Here is an 8,520-nt window from a genome sequence, read left to right on the forward strand (position 1 = left end):
GCAACAAAAAGAATGAAATATCTAGGAATAAACCTAGCTATGGAGACAAATGACCTGTATGCAGAAAATTATGACACTGATGAAAGAAATTAAAGATGATACAAATAGATGGAGAGATATACCTTGTTCTTGGATTGGAAGAATCAACATTGTGAAAATGACTCTACTACCCAAAGCAATCTACAGATTCAATGCAATGCCTATCAAAGTACCACTGGCATTTTTCACAGAACTAGCACAAAAAATTTCTCAGTTTGTATGGAAACACAAAAGACCCCGAATAGCCAAAGCAATCTTGAGAATGAAAAATGGAGCTGGAGGAATCTGGCTCCCTTACTTCAGGCTATACTACAAAGCTACAGTAATCAAGACAGTATCGTACTGGCACAAAGACAGAAATATAGATCAATGGAAAAGGATAGAAAGCCCAGAGATAAACCCACGCACATATGATCACCTTATCTTTGAGAAAGGTGGGAGGAATGTACGGAGAAAGGACAGCCTCTTCAATAAGCGGTGCTGGGAAAACTGGACAGGTACATGTAAAAGTATGAGATTACATCACTCCCTAACACCATACACAAAAATAAGCTCAAAATGGATTAAAGACCTAAATGTAAGGCCAGAAACTATCAAACTCTTAGAGGAAAACATAGGCAGAACACTCTATGACATAAATCACAGCAAGATCCTTTTGACCCACTTCCTAGAGAAATGGAAATAAAAACAAAAATAAACAAATGGGACCTAATGAAACTTCAAAGCTTTTGCACAGCAAAGGAAACCATAAACAAGACCAAAAGACAACCCTCAGAATGGGAGAAAATATTTGCAAGTGAAGCAACTGACAAAGGATTAATTTCCAAAATTTATAAGCAGCTCATGCAGCTGAACAACAAAGAAACAAACAACCCAATCCAAAAATGAGCACAAGACCTAAATAGACATTTCTCCGAAGAAGATATTCAGACTGCCAACAAACACATGAAAGAATGCTCAACATCATTAATCATTAGAGAAATGCAAATCAAAACTACAATGAGATATCATCTCACACCAGTCAGAATGGCCATCATCAAAAAATCTAGAAACGATAAATGCTGGAGAGGGTGTGGAGAAAAGGGAACACTCTTACACTGCTGGTGGGAATGTGAATTGGTTCAGCCACTATGGAGAACAGTATGGAGGTTCCTTAAAAAACTCCAAATAGAACTACCATATGACCCAGCAACCCCAGTACTGGACATATACCCTGAGAAAACCAAAATCCAAAAAGAGTCATGTACCAAAATGTTCATTGCAGCTCTATTTACCATAGCCCAGAGATGGAAACAACCTAAGTGCCCATCATCGGATGAATGGATAAAGAAGATGTGGCACATATATACAATGGAATATTACTCAGCCATAAAAAGAAACGAAATTGAGCTATTTGTGATGAGATGGATATACCTAGAGACTGTCTTACAGAGTGAAGTAAGTCAGAAAGAAAAAGACAAATACCATATGCTAACACATATATATGGAATTTAAGAGAAAAATAATGTCATGAAGAACCCAGGGGTAAGACAGGAATAAAGACACAGACCTACTGGAGAACGGACTTGAGGATATGGGGAGAGGTAAGGGTGAGCTGTGACAGGGCGAGAGAGAGTCATGGACATATACACAGTAACAAACGTAAGGTAGATAGCTAGTGGGAAGCAGCCGCACGGCACAGGGTTGTTCTTTGTGCGCGTCCCCTCCCCCTCGGCCTGTTGCTGAATGGATACAAAACAAGATCCATAAAATGCTTCTACAAGAGACACACTTAGCCCTTAGGACACATACAGACGAAAGTAAGGGGAGGACAAAGTATTCATGCAAATGGAAACACAAAAGAAAGCGAGAGGCATTCTCCTATCCAGGGCAAAAGAGACTTTAAAATCAGGCCTATTAGCAGAGAGACAGCGACACGGACACTACATAATGATCAAGGGATCGATCAAGAAGAGCGAGATTAACAATTGTAAATATTAGGGCCCCAACATAGGAGCACTCATACATAGGCAATACTGGACAGCCCATAAAGGGGGAGACGACAGTGTAACACATTCATGTAGGGGACTTTAACACCCCCCTTTCACCCATGGACAGATCATCGCGAAAAATGAAATAAATGGGGAAACAAGCTTTAAAGATATATAAACACGATGGACTTAATGATATGTATAGGACCTCCATGCAAAAACAACAAAAAATACCATTTTTCTCAAGTGGCTCATGGAACATTCTCCAGGACAGATCATATCTGGTCACAAATCCAGCCTGGTGAAATTACGAAAATTGAGAATTGTATAAGTATCTTTGCTGACAACAACGCCATGGACCAGATATCAATTACAGGAAAAATCTGGAAAAAATACAAACATATGGAGGCTAAAAAGACACTACTTAATACTGAGTGATCATTGAAGAAATCAGAGGAGGAAATAAAAAAATACTAGAAAAAAAGACAATGGAGACACAACACCCAAACATGGGTGGGATGCAGCAAAAGCAGTTCTAGGGGGAAGTTTATAGCAATACCAGCTCACCTAAGAGAGGAAACATCTCAATAAAACAACCTAACCTTGCCCTCAGCAATTAGAGAAAGAAGAACAAAAAAACCCAATGCTAGAGAAGGAACGAAATCATAAAAATCAGATCAGAAATAAATGGGACAAAGAAATGAAGGGGAAACAATAGCAAGCTCAATAAACTAAAGAGCTGTTCTTGGACGGGATAAACACAAATAGGATAACCACGTAGCCAGGAATATCAAGAAAAAGGGAGAAGGGAGGGGAAGACTCAATCATAGAATAGAAATGGAAAAGGAGAAGAGTAACAACAGACACTGCAGAAAGACAAAAGACCAGAGAGACTCTACAGCGCCAACTCTATGCCAAAAAAATGGCCCCTGGAAGATGGACAAAGTCTAGGAAAATGGCAGAACCTGCCCAAGACTGAACAGGAAGAGAAATAGGAAAATATGAACAGGACAAAGACACCAGCACGGAAATTGAAACTGTGATAAACGCTTCCAACAAACAAAGCCAGGGACCAGGATGGCTTCACAGGCGAATTCTATCAAACATTGAGAGACAGCTAACACCTACCCTCTCAAACTCTTCCAAAATATGGCAGGGGAGGAACCTCCCAACTCTTCTCCGCGGCCCACCATCACCTTGATACCAGAACCAGCAAGGATGGTCCGGAGAAGAAAGAAAATACAGGCCAATATATGATGCACATAGATGTAAAAACCCCTCAACAAATACAAGGGCAAACGAATCCACCAGCACATGAAAAGGATCATACCACCATGATCAGTGGGGGTTGTCCAGGGCAGCAGCAAGGATTCTTCAAAAAAAAAATCTATCAATGTGATAAACCATTGTAACAAACTGAGGAGGGAAAAACCATATGAGTCTCTAGAGGCGATGCATAGAAGCTTTTCTGGCCCAAAATCCAACAGCCATTTGATAAAACGGCCGCAGAAGAGGATGCATAGAGGGAATTCCCTCCCCCCAATAAAAGGCCATATATGACAAGCCCACAGCCAACATTTCCAATGGGAAATTGAAAGCATTCCACTAAGGACCAGGAACCAAGACAAGGTCCACTTCAACACTCTTATTCAACATGTTTGGAGTTTAGTCAGCAGCATCACGAGAAGAAAAGGAAATAAAGGAATCCAAATTGGAAAAGAGAAGTAAGCTGTCACTATTTGCAGAGGACTGATACTAACATAGAGATCCTAAAGAGCTACCAGAAAACCCTAGGCTAATCAATGGATCTGGGTAACGTAGCAGGCACCAAATTAATGCCAGAAATCTCTGGCATTCCTATAGACTACTGATGAAAATCTGAATTGAACCAAGGAAACACTCCCATGACCATTGCAACAAAGAAGAAAACATATCTAGGATAACCTACCTAAGGAGACAAAAGACCGTATGCGAGAAAAATTATAAGAGCTGATGAAAGAAATAAAGATGATACAAATAGATGCGAGTAGACATGTTCTTGGATGGAGAGGAAAAACATTGTGAAAAGACTTCTACCCAAAGCAATCTATAGTGTCAATGCAATCCCTAACAAGTACCACTGGCAATTTACACAACTGAACAAAATTCGCAACCTTGTAGGGAACCACGAAGACCGAATAGCCAAGAATCTGAGAACGAATAAAGGGGCTGGGGCGGATCAGGCCCTGGTTCAGGCCTATACTACAAAGCTACAGTAGCAAGACAGTATGGTATGGCCAAAAAACAGGAAATAAGTCAGTGGGACCCAGGATAGGAAACCCGAGCTAAACCCCACCCCCACATAGGACCCCTTACTTTGACACAGGTGGCAGGAATGGGACGGAGAAAGGGGACAGCTCTTCAATAGCGGGGGGGGGAAAACGCGGACCGGGTACATGTAAAAGTATGAGGAGTACATCACTCCTAACACCATACACAAAAATAAGCTGGCAAAAATGGATTGAAAGACCTCAATGTAAGGCCGAGAACTATCAAACTCTTAGAGGAAAACAAGGCAGGAACACTCTATGACATAAATCACCGCAAGATCCTTTCTGCCCACGTCCTAGAGAGCTAGGAGTAGCGGAATAACAAAACAAAAAAACAAATGGGACCTAATGAAACTTCAAAGCGTTTTGCACGCAAGGAGGAAAACCATAAACAAGACCAAAAGACAAACCTCAGGAAGGGGAGAAAATATTTGCAAATGAAGCAACTGACAAAGGATAATTTCCAAAATTTACAAGCAGTCATAACAAAAAACAAACAACCCAATCCAGAAATGGGCAGAAGACCTAAATAGACATTTCTCCAAAGAAGATATCAGACTGCCAACCAAAACCCACCTGAAAGAGAGCTCAACATCATTAATCATTAGAGAAAGCCAATCAAACTACAATGAGATATCATCTACACCAGTCGGATGGGCCCTCATAAAAAATCTAGAAACGGATAAAGGCTGGAGGAGGGTGTGGGAGAAAAGGGAACACTCCTTGCACTGTGGGGGAGTGGAATTGGTTCAGCCCCACTATGGGAGAACAGTATGGGGGTTCCTAAAAAGCCCAAAGTAGAACTACCATATGATGCAGCAATCCCAACCTGGGCATAGACCTGAGGAAGAAAACCAAATCCAAAAGAGTCATGCACCAAAATGTTCTTGCAGCTCTATTTACAATAGCCCGGAGGAATGAAACAACCTAGTGCCAATCGGAATCGGATGAATGGATAAAGAAGATGTGGCCCTATAACCATGGTAGTATCAGCCATAAAAAAGAAACGAATGAGCTATTTGTAATGGGTGGATACACATAGAGTCTGCATTGAGTGAGTGAAGTAAGTCAGAAAGAGAAAGGACAAACCGTATGCTAACACATATATGGAGTTAAGAAAAAAAATTGTCACGAGGAATCTAGGGGTAAGACAGGAATAAAGACACAGACCACTGGGGAATGGACTTGAGGAGATGGGGAGGGGGGGGGGAAGTGTGAGCTGGGACAGGGCGGGCGGAGTCATGGACAATACACACTAACAAACGTGCGGAGATAGCTAGGGGAAGCAGCCGCATGGCCACAGGGGGTTATGGCTCCGTGCTTGGGCCGGCCGCGGAGGGGTGGGGATAGGGGGGAGGGAGGGCGGGGGGGGAGATGCAAGAGGGAAGAGGATATGGGAGGGAACTATTGATGTATAACTGGTCTCCTTTGTTATAAAGAGAAACTAACACAGCCATGGTAAAGCAATATACCCTATAAAGATGTTAAAAATTATAGTTCCTTGGGCGCCTGAAAACATCTGTAAATGTATTAAAAGTTATTGAATTAACACTAATTTGTTTATTAGGTGTAAATTACCTGCAGACTCTGGCAATGTACAAGGAACTTGCCCCGAACATGTGTTAAGGGATTGACCAAACTTTAGCGAGCTCCACCCTGCACTTAGTCTATGGTGCTAAAGATGATATCAGTCCCATGCTGAGTTGTGCTCAAGAAAATGGAATGTGGCAAACACAAAATGTACATTTTTCAATTCACCCTTGCCAAATAACTTTCAGAATTCCACCTACCCCTTTTGTAATCCATGTTACTAGTACCCAATATTCTCTTCTTGTTTTCCGGCTGACTCTTATAATCTTGTTGTTCCTAATGGTACTCCCTTAAAACATAAAAGCGAGTTATCTTGTTTAGTTGGATTTGAATTCAATTCATACGGTAGGCTCTCTCGTTTATTGAAGTCTGAACAAAATGTGTCTTGCCATTGTATCGAGTGGTATCGCCTGTTTTTCTTGACAATACCTTAATAAAAACTGAAAAAAAATACGTCAAGAACGGCGAGTTTAATAAATGTGTAATCGATTCGGGGGGAAAAAATCCCTAAAAATTTATTCGCTTTAGATTTTAAGAGCCAAATAAAAAAAAATTGAGGATGTGCGATTGGTGTGTTAATTGAAAGAAAGGTTTGCGAGAGCAAAAAAAAAAATAAAGCTTTTTGGGAGTGATGTCAGCAAGTTAAAGGGCGTGTAGTTCTGACATTGGGGGTGCTCTCCCCCAAATAAATAACATAAATAAAACAACTACAAACGAAAGAAGAGGCTCAGGGGGAATATCTCATCAAGAAGACAGCAAAACTCCGGAGCAATATTGAGGATGGCCTCATAGAAAAAATAACGGAGCAATTACTGGGTCACCATCCCCCATTCAAAAGCACTGGCACAGGGAGGATCCTCAGAGAAATTTTACTTCATGGGGAAAGGAGGAGCACAAGGAACCCAGGCAAGACTCCCACCTGTTGAGTTTGAGCCTTTGATGCAGAAGTCGCCCCATAGTCTTCATCATGCTGATGCCAACGAGTGGAGAGGCCAGAAGTTCCCCCACTGAATTTTCCCAAGTGTCAGGTGCAGGGAAGATCTCCCCGCAGGCCCTCCAGTAACTGCGTGAACACTCTAAGATGGAGATGCCGAAACCCACCATAAATAGGACAGGGACGCCCCCTCTGCACCCCACCCAGCCCCAGCGATCACCACTGTCCCCCTTACAGAGCCATGTTATCACTGCCCTGAGCCCACCTCCGGGTCCAGGTGAAACTCTAACAAAATTTCGGGGGGGTACGGGCCATTTATAAAATCATGATCCAGGTCCCAGTTGAGGTCTAAGCTGCCATTGCCAGGGAATGATACCACAAACCGAGCCGACGGGTCCCTGGGTCCTGACTAGCTTTAATTGATCCCCCACCAGGGTCTGCTGCTGCTGTCCTGGATGGCCCCTCGGGCCCCATAATGAGACTTGATGCCTCTCCCCAGGCTGTGTGTATGCATTCTGCCACTGGGTTGAAGCCACCAGTGCCTCATTAGCCAATGCTCGACACTCCACCTCCAAGTCCAACCCCCGATTGGGAGTCACGTGGTAAGCCTCGAGGACCATGTCCCTGTTCCATGGGAGATCTACACAACCCACAAAGTAGACATAAGCCCCAGGGCAGCATCTAGTTCGGGGGTCCCAGGACAATTCTTTTTTTTTTTTTTTACATCTTTAGTGGGGTATAATTGGTTACAATGTGTGTGTTTGCTTTAACAAAGGAATCGTTAGACATGTGCAAATGGTCCCAGATCTCTTCCCTGGAGTCTCCTCCCCCCACCCCGCCTATCCACCCCTCAGGGCAGTCACAAAGCACGGGAGATATCCCTGTGCTATGCGGCGTTCCCACGAGCGATCTACATTACGATGGAAGTGTATATAGTCCATGCGCTCTCACGCTTGCTCACATCTCACCCTCCCCCTCCCCATATCCTCAGGTCCATCCCAGGTAGGTTGGTCTTATCCGTCTACGCCTATGGTTTCATGACATTTTTGTTTTAAATTCCATGATATGGTAGGCCATAGGTTTTGTCTTTTCATTTGACTTACTTCACTCTGTATGGACAGACTCTAGGGTTACCACCTCGTACAAATATCAAGTCAGTTCTGTTAGGGTGAGTAATATTCCATGTATGATGTGCCACATCTTCTTATCCATTCATTGATGATGGGCACTACGTGTTTCATCTCTGGGCTATGTAAATGGAGGCTGCCAATGAATATTTGGTAGGACTCGTTTGATTTGGGTTCTCAGGGTATATGCCTAATAGGGGTGTGGGGTCATATGGTAGTTCTATTTCTACTTTTAAAGGAACCTCCATATGTTCTCCATAGTGGGTGTCCATTCACATTCCACAGCAGGGCGGAGGGTTCCCTACTCAACCCTCTCCGCATTTAGGGTTTCTAGAATTTTTGAGATGGCATTGGACGGTGGTGTGAGAGGATACTCATGTAGTTTTGTTTTTGTTTAACATCTTTATTGGGTATAATGCTTACATGTGGTAGTTTCTGCTTATAACAAAGGGAATCGTTGATACATATAAATGTTCAGTCTCTTCCCGTCTTGCATCTCCCTCCCTCCAGACCCCCATTCCCACCCCCGGCGGTCACAAAGACCGAGCGAT

Source organism: Monodon monoceros, unplaced genomic scaffold, assembly GCF_005190385.1.
Source record: "Monodon monoceros isolate NGI ecotype Baffin Bay Population unplaced genomic scaffold, NGI_Narwhal_1 Super_Scaffold_22, whole genome shotgun sequence".
Classification (NCBI taxonomy): Eukaryota; Metazoa; Chordata; class Mammalia; order Artiodactyla; family Monodontidae; genus Monodon; species Monodon monoceros.